This window comes from Panthera uncia (genome assembly GCF_023721935.1).
Source record: "Panthera uncia isolate 11264 chromosome A1 unlocalized genomic scaffold, Puncia_PCG_1.0 HiC_scaffold_17, whole genome shotgun sequence".
In the NCBI taxonomy this organism is placed as follows: Eukaryota; Metazoa; Chordata; class Mammalia; order Carnivora; family Felidae; genus Panthera; species Panthera uncia.
The window spans coordinates 105088396-105102044 of record NW_026057577.1 but is presented as its reverse complement, the minus strand read 5'-3'; the positions used below and the strand labels follow the sequence as shown (position 1 = coordinate 105102044).

General features: G+C 35.9%; 1 protein-coding gene across 2 annotated transcripts in view; it reads left to right on the top strand.

The window, feature by feature from the left end:
• SGCD (sarcoglycan delta) overlaps positions 1 to 13649 on the top strand; it is a 559487-nt gene that overhangs the window by 541124 nt on the left and 4714 nt on the right. The window lies entirely within an intron of this gene.

Here is a 13649-nt window from a genome sequence, read left to right as displayed (position 1 = left end):
CAAGCAGGAAAATGAGGCAGCCAATTTAGACCTACTGAAGCTTCCAATATAGGAATTAGTAGAGAAAGAATATAAAACAAGTGTATTTACTCTGAGTAAAGAAACAAAAGAATGAATTGAAAGAGTAAAAGATAGGGGTGCCTGGGTGGCTCAGTTAGTTGCACACCCAACTTCAGCTCAGGTCATGATCTCCCAGTCAATGAGTTCGAGGCCCATGTCAGGCTCTGTACTGACAGTTCAGAGCCTGAAGCCTGCTTCAAATTCTGTGCCTCCCTCTCTCTCTGCCCCTCCCCCCACTTGCACTGTTTCTCTCTCAAAAAATAAACATCAAAAAAAGTTTTTTTAAAGACAGAGTAAAAGATAAAGACATATAAAAATGACTAATTAGAACATGAACCAAACAGAATTTTTAGAAATGAAAATATTATCTCAAAAAGTAAAACTCCAATGGATATTGAGAGATAGGTGAAAAATAAGTGAACGTGAAAATATATCTGAGAATTATCCAAGGAGATGCAATAACAGGAAAGCTGGAGTGAGTGTCTAGTCCAAGTTTCAGAATGAAAAGAGCAAAAGAATGGAGCAAAAACAATTTTCAAAGAATATCAGGTGACTATTACTCACACATGATGAAAGATACAAAACTACAAATTTAGAGATGCAAAAAAAAAAAAATTAAAGTAGAGTAAATAAAATGAAATCCACATCGAGACACATCAGAATAACATACCAAAATACCAAATATAAAAAGCAACAGGACAGGAAAGAACCAAATAGAAGTTCTAGAACTGAAATTAGACTGACAGCTGATCTCTTAACAACAACTGTGAGAATGGGAATACAAAGGAATGATATCTTCAGTTCTCAGACAAAATAACTATCAGCATAGTTGTGCATCCAGCCAAAATTCCTCCCACAGGGTAGGGCACGAAATTTAAGGATTTATTCCAGAAAAATAAAAGTAAAGATTTGGCCCAGCAGACCATCACTGAAAGAAAATACCAAGAATTTTGTTTTATGTTAAAAACAAAGGGAATTTTAAGATGACAGAATAACTGAATAAAGTAGAAACTACATAGACATATATAAATAGTATATACACAGTAATCTTGCTGGATTAAAAAATACAAGCCAAAATATGTAATAATAGCACATAAATGAAGAATGGTGAATTTGGGCAGCTAGATTTAAAAAGAAAATCCATTAAAGAATCAATATTGTTAAGATATCAACTCTCCCCAAAATTGTTTTATGGGTTCACAATCAAAATCCCAACAGGCTTTAACATTTCATATGGAAAAGGAAAGGCTATAGAATAGCCAAAAGAATCTGTTTTCCTTTTACAAAGGTTAAAGGACTGACACTACCTGATTTTGAGACTTATCATGAAGCTTTCGCAGTCAGGACAATCCGGTATTAGCATAAGGTTAGACATAGATAGATAAACAGAACAGAATAGAGACTTTAGAAATAGATCTATCAAAATGGTTAATTGATTTTCAACCAAACAGTGCTATTCAGTGGGGAAAGGGGTATCTTTTCAACAAATGTTGCTGCAGCAACAGGGTAAATCTCTTGGGAGAGTACTCAGTACTATTCTTAAAAACTAATTCAAGATGGATCATAAATCTAATATAAGAGCTAAAACTATAAAGCTTCTAGAAGAAAATATAAGAAGCTATCTTTGTGACCCTGGTGTAGGTGTTGGTTTATTAGACAAGGTGCAAAAAGTACTCAACATAAATTCATCAAGATAGTGTTGGAAAGGAAAGGAGGGAGGGAGGGAGAAGAAGAAAAAGAAACAGAAAAGTCCAATCATGGAGTAGGAGAAAATACTGGATATATACCATATCCTATATATATATATATATCTGAAAAAGAACTTTTACACAAAATATATAGTAAATCAATAATAAAAATACAAATAACACAACTGTATAAAAAAAAAAGTTGGGCATGAGATTTAAAAGATCCCTCTCGGGGCGCCTGGGTGGCTCAGTCGGTTAAGCGTCCGACTTCAGCCAGGTCACGATCTCACGGTCCGTGAGTTCGAGCCCCGCGTCAGGCTCTGGGCTGATGGCTCAGAGCCTGGAGCCTGCTTCCGATTCTGTGTCTCCCTCTCTCTCTGCCCCTCCCCTGTTCATGCTCTGTCTCTCTCTGTCTCAAAAATAAATAAAAAATTTAAAAGATCCCTCTCAAAAGAACATCTGTGAATAGCCAATAAGCACATGAAAAGCTGCTTAATTAGTCATCAGAAAGATGATGACTAAAGTACCAATTCATAGCCACCAGAATAGTTTTACTTACATCAATATTGGTAGTAGGGATGTAAAACTGTGCATCTTTGAAAATGGTTTGGCAGTTTCTTATTGTATTATTCTACTGCTATATGGCACATTACCCTAAAGCTTAAAAACTTAAAGCAATAGACGTTATCTCACTGTTTCTGTGGGTCAGAAATCTGATTGCAATGTAGTGATGCCTCTAACTCAAGATCAGTTGTGAGGCTGCATTTAAGCTGTTGGTCAAGGCTGTGTCTTTTCAAATGCTTGGCTTGGGGAGGATCTATTTCCAAAAACACTCCTGTGGTTGGCAAGATTCATTTTCCTGTAGACTGTTGGATTGAGAGTCTTGATTCCTCATAGGCTAGTGGGCTTCCTCAGTTTCTTAGATATCTCCATAGGACAGCTCTCAAGATAGCAGATGGCATACCGCAGAGTGAGGGAATGAGAGCACTAACCCAATATGGAAGTCTTAGCCTTTTTTAAACTAATATCGTAAGTGACATCTCATTGCTTTTGTCATGGTCTACTTGTGTAGAACACTTCAAACCTAAAGGCACATTCAGACTATAAGTGAAAAGATGAAAAAATATATTGCATGCAAATTGAGGTCAAAAAAAGCCAAGGTAGCACTACTTATATAAGACAAAATAGACTTTAAAACAAAGACTCCAACTAAAGACAAAGAATGGCATTACATAATTATAAAGGGGTCAATTCAACAAGAGGATAAAACAGTTGTATATATCTAGGCACCCAACATAGGAACACCTAAATACATAAAAAAAATTTTCAGAGACATAAAGGGAGAAATTGACAACAATATAATAATAGTAGGGGACTGTCACTAGGTAAATCATCTAGACAGAAAATCAAGAAGGAAATATTATCTTTGAATGACAGACTAGATAGACTTAATGGATATATACAGAACATCCCATCCCATCATATATAACAGATATATACAAAACAACACAATACACATTTTTTTCAAGTGCACATGGAACATTCTCCAGGATAGATTACATGTTAGACCACAAAACAAGTCTCCATAAATTTAAGAAAACTGAAATCATAGCAGGCATCTTTCCTGGCCACAACAGTATAAAACTAGAAATCAATCACAATAACAAAACAAAACAAAACAAATCTGGAAAAAAAACACAAATATGTGGAGACTAAACAACATGCTACCAAACAGCCAGTGACCAATGAAAAAATCAAAGAGGAAATCAAAAAATACAGGGAGACAAATGAAAATGAAAACACAATGCTCCAAAATCTTTGGGACACAGTGAAAAAAGTTCTAAGAGGGGAATTTATAGTGATTAAAGGCTATCAAGAAATAATAAAAGTCTCAAATAAACAATATAACCCTACTCTTAAAGGAATTAGAAAAAAAGAACAAAGCTCAAGGTTTAGAGAAGGGAGGAAATAACAAAAATGAGAGCAATAATAAATGAAATAAAGACTAAAAAATCCCAATAGAATAAGATCTATGAAACCAAGAGCTGGTTCTTTGAAAAGGTAAAATTGATAATCCTTTACCCAAACTCATCAAGAAAAAAAGAGAGGGCACAAATGAAATAAGAAATGGAGCAGAAACAACCAACACCACAGAAATACACAGGATTATGAAACTACTATGAAAAATTATATGCCGACAAATTGAACAACCTGGAAAAAATGGATAAATCGCTAGAAAAATACAATCTTCCAAAACTGAATCAGAAAGAAATAGAAAATCTGAACAAAACAAAATTGAATCAATAATCAAAAAAACTCCCAAGAAATAAAAGTCCAGGCTAGATGGATTCACAAGGTGAATTCTATGAAACATTTCAGGAAAAGTTAATACCCATTCTCCTCAAACTATTTCAAAAAAATACAAGAGGAAAGAAAGCTTCCCAATACATTTCACAAGGCCGAAAATACCCTGGATACCAAAACTAGACAAAGACACTGCCAAAAAAGAAAACTACAGGCCAATATCCCTAATGAACATAGATGCAAAACTCCTGAACAAATTATTGGCACACCACATTCAACAGTACCTTAAAAAGATTATTCTCCACAATCTAGTGAGATTTATTCTGGGGATGCAAGGATGGTTCAGTATTCTCAAATCAATCAATGTGATACACCACATCAACAAAAAGAATAAAAATCATCTTATCCCAATAGATGGAGAAAAACGTTTGACAAAATTGAATGTATGTTCATGATAAAAATCTCAGTGAAGTGGGTTTAGAAGGAATGTATCTCATTATAATAAAAGCCATATATTAAAAACCCACAGCTAATATCATCCTCAATGGTGAAAAACTGAGAATGTTTCCTCTATAAGATCAGGAACAAAACGTGGCTATCCATTCTCACCACTTTTACTGAACATAGTACTGGAAGTTTTAGCCATAGCACTCAGATAAGAAGAAGAAATAAAAGTCATCCATATTGAAAAAAAAAAAAAAAAAGCATTATTTGCAGATGACATGAGACCCACCAAAAAACTACTAGAAACAATAAATGAATTCAGGAAAGTTTTAGGATACAAAATTAATATACAGAAATCCACTGCATTTCTATACCCTGAAAGTATAAGAGAAATTAAGAAAACAATTCCATTTATAATTGTACCAAAAAAATAAAATATATAGGAATCAACTTAACCAAGAAGGTGAAACACCTGTACTGTAAAAACTATAAAGCACTGATGAAAGAAATTGAACATGACACAAATATAAAGACATACTATGCTCATGAATTGGAAGAATTAATATTGTTAAAATGTCCATACTGCCCCAAGAAACCTACAGATTTGATACAATCCCTATCAAAATATCAATAGCATTTTTCACAAGACTAGAAGAAATAATCCTAAAATTTGTATGGAAGCACAAAAAAGCCCAAACAGCCAAATCAGTATTGAAAAAAATGAATGGAGATGGAGGTATCACAATCCCAGACTTCAAGATATATTACAAAGCTGTAGTATGCAAAACAGTGTGGCACTGGCACGAAAATAGACACAGAGATCAATGGAACAGAGAGCCGAGAAATAAACCCATATTTGCATGGTCAGTTAATATACTACAAAGGAGGCAAGAATATATTATGGGGAAAAGACAGTTTCTTCAATAAATGGTGCTGATAAAAATTGGACAGCTTTGTGCAAAATAATGAACTGGACCACTTTCTTACACCATACACAAAAATAAACTCAAAATAGATTAAAGAACTAAGTGTGAGACATGACCATAAAAATCCTAGAAGAAAACAGACACTATTTCCTTGATATCAGCCTTAGCAACATTTTTTTTTTTCTAGCTATGTCTCCTCAGACAAAAAGCAAAAATAAACTGTTGGAACTATGTCAAACTAAAAAGTTTTGCCCAGAAAAGGAAACCATGAACAAAATTAAAAGGCAACTTATTGGGCGGGATAAGATCATTTTCAAATGATATTTCTGACAAGGGGTTAATATCTAAAATATATAAATAACTGATACAATTCAACCAAAAGCCCCACAAATAACCCAATTTAAAAAATGGACAGAGGACCTGAATAATAAATATTATTTTAAAGAAGACATACAGATGGTCAACAGTCATGTGAGAAATGCTCAACATCACTAATCATCAGGGAAATGCAAATCAAAACTACAATGAGATACCACCATAAACCTATCAGAATGGCTAGAATCAAAAAGACAAGAAATAACAAATGTTGGCAAGGATGTGGAGAAAAAGGAACCCTTAGGCACTGTTGGTGAGAATGTAAATTGGTGCAGCCACTGTGGAAAACAGTGTGGAGATTCCTCAAAAAATTAAAAATAGAAATACCATACAATTCAGTAATTCCACTACTGGTTATTTATGCAAAGAAAATGAAAATGCTAATTTGAAAATATGCCTCCATGTTTATTGCAGCATTGTTTACATAGTCAAGATATAGAAGCAACCAAAGTGTCCATCCATAGATGAAAGGATAAAGATGATGTCACACACACACACACACACACACACACACACAAATGGAATATTACTCAGCCACAAAAAAGGATGAGATCTTGCCATTTCTGACATTAATGGACCTAGAGGGTATTATGCCAAGTGAAATAAGTCAGAGAAAGACACATACCATGTGATTTCAGTTATATGAGGAATCTAAAAAACAAATGAATAAACAAACAAAATCAGACCCATAAATACAGAGAACAAACTGATGGCTGCCAGAGAGTAAAGGAGTAGTGGGGGTTAGCAAAATAGGTCATGGAGAGGAGATACAGACTCCAGTAGTTATGGAATGAATAAGAGTGTTCTATGGTGACAGATGGTAGCTGCATTGTGGTGAGTATAACATAACATATAGTCTTTGAATCACTACGTTGTACACCTGAAAAATGTTAACATTATGTGTAAACTATGCTTCAGTTAAGGAAAAAAGCACATGACCCTCTCCCAAAGGTCACACTGTACACCTTCAATATATATGTTTGTCAATAAAATAAAAAGATCTGTGCATTTCACTGTATGTAGATTTCAATAAAAAATCATCAGAAAGAAAAAATAATCCAGTTACATGAGAAAATCTAAAACATAACCATACAGAATAGTTGCTATTTAAAAGTATGAAAAAAATGTGTCCAAGATAGAAACTAATATAAACAGAGTGAGAACAACTATACTAATAGACAAAATTAATTTTAAGGCAAAAAAACATTTTAAGAAATAAAGAGGACCACTACACAATATAAGAAGAAAAGACATAACAGTTCTATGCTGGAATGTATTTAACAACATACTGCTTTTAGTAACTGACCTAACAAGTATGTGTGTGTGTGTTTAACTGTTCTTTTTAAATATATGTATCTATACACACATATATATCTTATGTATATGGAATTAATAACCACATATAGAAGATAGCACCAACAATTGCAATAACACAGTCTTTTCAAACAGGCATGAATATTTGTAAAAATTGACACATACTAGGCCAAAAACCTAATCTTGATTTTTAAAGACTTGATTTTATAAAGAAAATATTTTCTATTATAAGATTATCAGTTCAAAACCAATCAAGAAAATACATACTAAAAATACAGTCTAGAAAATCTTACATTCTTAGAAATTAAGGACAACACTCTATAAAACTCATAAACAACAGCAAAAATTGTACTAAAATTTTAAAAAAACATATTTGCACCCATATTATAAATACTCCACAGGGACACTGCCCCCAAAAAAGTGCATAACCTTAAATTCATATATTAAAAATTAGGGAAGGCAACATATTTCAGAACTTAGAACAACTGCCAATTTATCCTTATTTATCTAGAACAAAAGAAGAAGAAATTCAAGAAATAGGAAAAAATTTGAAAAATAAGATGGGCATCTGAGTGGTTCAGCAGGTTGGGTGTCCAACTCTTGATTTTGACTCAGGTCATGATCTCACGGTTCATGGGTTCAAGTCCCGCATAGTACTCTGCACTGACAACATGGAGCCCGCTTGGGATTTTCATTTCCCCTCTCTGCCCCTCCCCCAGTCATATGCAGGCTCGCACTCTCTCTCAAACAAACTTTAAAATAAAGTAAGATAGAGAAACCCAAAGTTAGTTCTTTGAAAAGAAAAATTGGCAATACTGTTCAAGGGGGAAAAGATGTGAAAAAAAAATATTTGAGACCCAAAATTACAAAACTACAAATGCAAGGGTATTTGAAGATATTATGAAAAGCTCTGCCAACAAATTTAAATCTTTATATGAAATGGAAAAATACCAACAAAAAATATAACTTACCAAAACCCAACCTGCCAAAAAACACAAAGCCTAGCTAATCCTGTAAATATTTTAATAAAAATGTCTTTCTGTGCCCAAAGGAGGGTTGTCCTTTAAGTGAGTTTAAATAGGCCAGATACAAATCAGTCTAATTTTTCATAAGAAATCCAGAATATAGAAAAGTGATGGAACCTGACAAAAAAACTATAGGATAAACTCACTTATGAGCTAACACAGGTACAAAATCCTAAAAAAAATATTAACAAATAGTTTCAGAAGTAAAAAAAAAAAAAAAAAAAAAAAAAGATACTCTGTAATTACAATGTTGGGTTAAGGCCAAAAAAATAGAAATGAGTTATTATCGGAAAATTAATATAATTCACCACATTAATATATTAAAGAGAAATAGTACTTGATAAAAATTCATATTGTATGACAGAAACTACTAACAAAATAAGAATAGAAAGGAACTATCATATCTTGATAAAAAGTATTATTTTTAAAAATGCTGAGAACGAAATATCATACTAGTAGATTGTTGAAAGTTTTCCCTTTAAAGTTAGGAAAAAGGAAGATTGCCATTTCTTGACTTCTGGTCAACACTATATGAGATAGTCTTATACAATAAGTACAACATGAAAAGAAAAAGAAATGGCTTAGGAAATAGAAAGATATAAAACTCTTGTAAATTAACATAATTAGTGCCTACAAACAAACAAACAAACAAAAAAACTTAGAACAACCTGTGCACAAAAAATGAAAAATAACATAGGTATTGATTATAAGATCAGCACACAAAAAATATTGGATATCAATACAACAGGAGAGAGGAATAGGGATAAGAGATATACTTTATAAAAATACCATTTTCAGTAGCCACAAAAGTATACTAATCCCACATAGAGAGAATTGTAAAACTTTATTGAAATACACCAAAGAAAACATAACTAAATAGAGACAGATGCAATGGCAATAGAATGAACATAAGACCTTGAAGACCAAGGTAAGAGGACTTGCCTTGTGAAATATACAGACTTTAAAACTGTAATAAATAAGCTAAAACAATTGATTATTGTCACAGGAGTAGACAAAAAATAGTGAAACAGACTAGAAAGTCCCCAAAGAGACCCATAGGTATATGGCAATGCCATATGGCAAAGCTAAATATGGGCTTTTCAATATATGATAAGATCATGGATATACATCTGTTTGGACCCCAACCTCAGACCATACACCAAAGGTTATACTGATGAATTAGAAACTTCATGAAAAAGCAAAGCTTGAAAGTTTTGAAAACAGTATATTAGATCTTTATGACCTCAGTGTAGGGAAGGATTGCTCAAATAAGACATAGCACAAGCCCTAGAGGAAAAGACCATAAATTTGTCACTATTAAAATATAAAATATAAAATATAAAACCCATTCTTGAAAACATGCTAAGCACAGAGTGAAAAGACAAAAACCACAGAGTCAAAGAGAAATTGTAAATACATCAAACTTCTAAATACTTCTTTTTCAGAATATGAAGTACGGCTACAATTCACACACAAAATAACAATAAAAACAATTAAAATAGACAAAAGACATTTCACTGAAGGAGAATCCCAAATGGCTTCCAAACAAATGAAAAGATGCTTAACTCCATTACGAATCTGGGCAATGCAAACTTGGAAGATAATAGCATCCCATTTCATACTCGTGTCATACTAAAACGTTATCAAATGCTGGCAAGAGAGAAGAAGAACCAGAACTCCATATAGTACTGGTGGGACCTATACACACTACACTACTATGAGCTACTAGTATCTACAAAAGCTGTAATTATGCATCGTCCAGAAGCTAGCAATTCCACTCTTCACATATGTGTCCTCAAGAAAATTACACACGTGTACCAGGAGCCGCATACAGAATGTGCTGAGATGTACTGTTGATAGACAAAAACCTAGAAGCAACCGAAATGTCCAAAAGAGGGATGGACAAATTAAGAGGACACCGGGGAAACTGAATAAATCACAGCTATGTGCTATAGCATAGCTGCACCTCAGGAATATAATGTTGAGGTGGGGGAGAAGTCGCTGAAGAATACCTAAGTGGAATTGTTTTATGCGTCAAGTTTAAAAACATGCGCTGGTACACAATGGTATAAGGATGCAAACATGTAGTAATACTATAAAGAGAAGCAAGAAAATAGTCAACACAAAATTCATAATAGTAGTTACTCTTCAGAAAAGGCAATGGGTGGGAATAGGAAACAAAAACAGCTCAGGACATTACAAACGTCATCAGTAATCAGCCAAATTAGAATAGGAGCCGCCTCCTATGGAAAGCATTTTCATCACTTGCCTTATATTGCTGTGCAGAGACTGTTTTCCTCACAGCTTTCTTATGGGTCACTGATTTACATCACCTGCATAGTCTTTGTGGGCACCTGAGATTATGACCTTTGCTTTAGGGCAGTGGTTCTCAAAGTGTGATCCCAGAACCAGCAGCTTCAACTTGCCACGAGTACTTACTGCATCCAAACTCTGGGGGTGGAGCCCAGCAATCTGTATTTTAACAAGCCCTCCAGGTGATTCCGATGCCCACTGTTGAGAACCCTTGTTTCTGAGGACCTGGCCCAGCCCATGGACCTCCCTGCCTGGCCATTCTTCAGTTCTGAGTCTGTTCAGTCCTGCCATAAGACGGTTGCACTCTCTTCTAATGGAAGCAGCATTTCTTTCCAAGAACCAGAGGGACCCTCAAATGCCCCCCATCAGAATGGAGCCGCCTCCCATTTTTCCTTCCTCAATGCCATTTTAGCCACTGTGCTGTGACTGGTTATCTAGTGTCAGAAATTGACATCACAGGAGTGCTCTATGCAGGCTCCCAGGGCTCTGGTAGGAGCTTTTTACCACAAGGGAAAGATTAACATGTGAACGAACTTAACTATTAAGTCTGCCTAACAGCAAAAGATATCAAGATAGATAGGCTACAAAGCAGAATGCAGTTACCTTTTTGTCTCTGCTTCCAGGAAATTGCCATTTCTACCCTTATTGTAGTTTTTCACAATAAAAGACAGTTTCAGAGTAGTGCCCTTTCTCAGCTCCCTGATACTTTCAAGACTGAGAGGGGAGAAAAAGATAGCAGTCATTCTGAGTCCACTTCTCTGGCCATGGAGCCCACCTGCTGATCTCAGAGCCCACAGGAGGTGCACAAGAGTAAAGCGAATTCTAATGTCCATCTGAAATGCCAGCACGCCATCTGATCAAGTTCTCCTAGCTCTAAACATTATTTTCTATGTTAAATTGTTTTTACCCCAGCTATCTATTTGTATGATCAGTCTGTTTGAATGCTGCATACCAAATATGAACACATTCACCATGTCCTGAACTTGATGTCACTAATGTCAGTTATTTAAGTTTTGAGAAATATTACATACCGGGAAGTATGTATCACTGAGCTATATGCAATACTATCACCTTACCCTTATTTATAGATACTGGCTTTGGAAATACAGGTGCTAATTCCATGAAGAGGTGGACTTTAACTACAAAGAATGGTGTGAAGGGGCACCTGGTGGCTAAGTTGATTAAGTGTTCAACTTCAACTCAGGTCATGATCTCACAGTTCGTGAGTTCAAGCCCCACATCGGGTTCTGCACTGACTTTGTGGAGCCTGCTCAGAATTCTCTCTCCCCTCTCTCTCTGCCTGCCCCTCTCTCTCTCTCTCTCTCTCTCTCTCTTTCTCTCTTTCTCTCAAACAAAATTTAAAGAATGGTGTGAAGATATAATAGACAAGAAAGAAGTCCAATTTTTCTGTAAGTGGTAAGATATAGTGGAAAACATACTGGCTTTGGTATTCCACTAAACCTGGGTTTGAATCTCACCTATGCCCTTTTACTAGATGTACAACCCTGAGCAAGTCTCTTACCTTTGCATCCTTCTGTGCACTATCAAGACTAAGAGAGTATATCGAAATCATAGGGTTTTTGTGAAGGATTAAATGAGGTAATATGTATAAAGCACTTTGCACGGTGCCCATCACCTACTGATACAAGAAGTGACATATTCAAAATGCACTTCAGGAGGTAGACCCATTTGTGAAGTACACTGGAAAGAAAGGAAGAATGAGAGACAAAACTTGTGAGGCAGTCAAATAGCCCAGGTTAGAGATACATTAGTATACTGAGTAGGGAGAAACTGTAGGCTAACTGGTCAAATAAGAGGGGGAGGGAAGAAGAAGGAAGCGGAAAGAGAAGACGGCATGAGACTGTCACCTGGAGAAGACGGATGACAGCTGTGCCATTGAGAATTGGGTGAAGGAAGCTGGAGTTGAACAAAAATATTACCAGATGGGAATCTTATGCCCTTCTGAAGGGTAAAAGGTATCAACGTTAGTACCAAGAAAAGACGTTACAAAATGCAGGATAAACTGTAAGCCAGCCAGACTTTGCAGGAGAGAAACAAAGAAAATGGCACAAAACCACCTTCATGTTTCAAAAGTGAGAGTATCAAGAGCGCAGGAGATGCTGAATGGAGATGGATTAAGGTCCTAGGCAAGACTGCGCTGCACAGACGTCACTCCCCATTGCTCTGGTGTCAAGACCCCCTTCTTTGTATTGAGGGCAAAGTGAGAGAAACCACGTGCAAATGAAGTAAATTGTAGTTAGAGGGGGCTCAGCCCCAACTTGGGGAAGATCTTATGAGGAGCCAGGAGGGATGGGGGATTTTTTCCATTACAGGGGCTGAGATGGAAAAGGGAAAAATGAGAGTTCCACAGAAGCTCAAGTCAATCTTTCACCAGTGCTACAGACCTGTCATTTTTCTTTGGGACTCTGGTTGAGTCACTGCAGGGGAAATACAAACATCAGTGGAGAACGCTGCTGCCTAGAAGCAAACCTCAGGAACCCAGACTGAGAAGCATAGAAAAGCCCTCTCTTGACACCTGTGGGATGAGGCTTGGGATTGCTCCATGGTGGTGTCCCCCCTGGTCAGCTCATTCTTCCTGCCACTTGCTGAAACCCGAGAGGGTTTGCAAGGAGTGGTGGACGCAGTACAGGGAGCCAGCAGTTGGCAGAGAGGATGCTGTTCCCTGTGAACATGTTCCAGGTGTCTGAAAGTTGGGAGCATATGAATAAAACACAGGAGACTGGTCTGAATCAGAGCAGTTGAGAGCCATGCTGAGGTCTGTGCTTCCTAAGTTGGGGTACTTTCTTGGTAAACAGAGAAGATCTTCATTCATTTCTATTTGGCAATAATACTAAAATCTAGACTATTCTGGGGATGGTCAATATTTCTCACGTTAAATGAGTTAGGCAAAGATCTTTCTAAGGAGTATTATCATGTTGGGTCATAATAATTAACATAAGTGTAGCTGATTCACCTTCTCTCCTTTTTTAATTACATATAATAAAATCCACTCTTTGAGGGTACAGTTATGTGAGCTTTCCCAAACACGGAGTGTCATGTGACCACCGCTACAATCAAGATACAAAAAAAAGTTTATCACTAAAAACCTCTCCTTGCCATTCTGTCCCTTTGTAGTCAAATTCCTTACCTTCTCCCTCCCCCAGCAACCAAGGATCATTTCAGCTCTTCTTTTGACAACT